Source organism: Capsicum annuum, chromosome 9 (genome assembly GCF_002878395.1).
Source record: "Capsicum annuum cultivar UCD-10X-F1 chromosome 9, UCD10Xv1.1, whole genome shotgun sequence".
Taxonomy (NCBI): Eukaryota; Viridiplantae; Streptophyta; class Magnoliopsida; order Solanales; family Solanaceae; genus Capsicum; species Capsicum annuum.
In genome coordinates this window covers 138,723,303-138,725,184 of record NC_061119.1, presented here as the reverse complement: position 1 = coordinate 138,725,184, position 1,882 = coordinate 138,723,303, and positions in this window count along the sequence as shown.

Below are 1,882 nucleotides of genomic sequence, written 5' to 3'. Positions count from 1 at the left end.
GTTCATCCATGGGTTCCTTTCACCCATGGAGTCCAAGTATTCATTTTAACTTACAAAATTATGATCTTTTCAAGTTATTTTTATTTTAAATTAAACTTTCATCCACGAATCTCCATGAACTATGAATTTACACCATGTATAAATGAAATTATTGTTGTCATTCAATTCTCCATTTTTTAAAGTTATCATTCATTGAATTAAATCATGATTTAGTGCTATTCAAGTTGAATCCATGCTATTTCTACAAGTTCCATATCATTCCTATGATTTGATTAAACTATGAACTACTTGATAAAATGCCTACAAGAATGACTAGTTGATAAAGGTTTTCATGGTAAGTCCTCTAAGTTTAATATTATGTTACTATTTTTACTTTTGAGTCCTGGGGGTATTAAATACCCAAAAATCATAGCTGTTTACTTTGTCTCATCTCAGTATTTTCAGAATAATTTCAGAATACATCATGAGCATTACTAGATCAGTCAGTTAAACTCAAATAGTTAGTAATTCAGTGTCATTCAGTTGGGAGTAGGATTTATCACCGAGCAAGTGTAGGGATGGTGACTTCCCTATCTGATAGGTAAATTCGTTAGTAGCAGTCTCTATACTCTAGAACTACGTAGTTGGCGTAGGATATAAGAAGTCACCCATTAGTTTAGGCTTGACTATCTCGCAGGGGTCACCTGTCAGATTAGGCTTGACACCCTTCATCCTTGGGGACAATACAGTATACCAGAATAGTGGATCCAGATAGCAGTGTTAGTACTTGTGGCACGGTATTAACACCCTTCCAACTGGGGTACAGGTTGGACCACGATTAGCTCAGATTGGGGCATGTTGGTTAGATGATAGCTTCGACAGTCTCAGTCCAATAATCAGACCAGTAGTTTAGTCTTAGTGTTGTTTGACCTAGGCATATAGATATCAATTATTTTAGTATTTCAGTTTACAGACTTTTATTCAGTTCATGTTATATTCTTGGTCATGCATCCCTGTATCTATAAATTTCACGTACCTTCAGTATTTACAGACTTTTATGCATACTTAGTATTTATAGATTTCACATACTTTCAGTATCTACAGATTTCATGCTATTTATTCATTATTTCATGTTTTACATGTATACTTAGGCAGTTATTTTTCCTGTTCATGAAACCATGCATGTCAGCCTACCTCATTGAACATATCCGTACATTCAAAGTATTGATCACATACCTTTCTTTTGCACTATGGTGTATTATATCATAGGTTCTAATGCTCAGTTCCCGGATCGCTCTTAGACTTCTTAGACCCGCTCCAGTAGCAGCAGTGAGTCCTCATATTTTGAGGATAAATTATTTTTCTTCATATCTCTATTTTAGTAGTTAGTGGAGTTAGTTGGGGCCTGTCCTATTAACTCTAAATTATTCAGTTCAGAGGGTTTTCAGACACTACAGTCAGTTCTTCCATATTTAGACTCCAGTTGATATATCAGCTAGTTATTTAGTTTATTAGTATTTTATCAGATTCAAATTCATACAATTGTTTTTCAATTTTATGATTTAGTTTTGATATCAGATACTAAAACCTTATGGCTTATCAATTATTCTTCCACATTTATGATTATGATATTCAACTCATGGGTTAGCTTATGGTCCCTCGGGATTATAAGCACTGTATGATGCCCAAGGTGTACTCTCGGGGCATTACAAACTTGGTATCAGAGGCTAAGGTTTTATAAAGTCCTAGGAAGTCCGAAAGCCGCGTCAAGTAGAGTCTTGTACATAGGTATGTAGCGTTCCAGACTTATGGGCAAGAGGCTACAAGAAATTTAGGAAAAAGTTTCCCTTCTTTCAGTATTTATGTCGTACGACAGGACATGAGCTTATTTTAAACTCTCTGT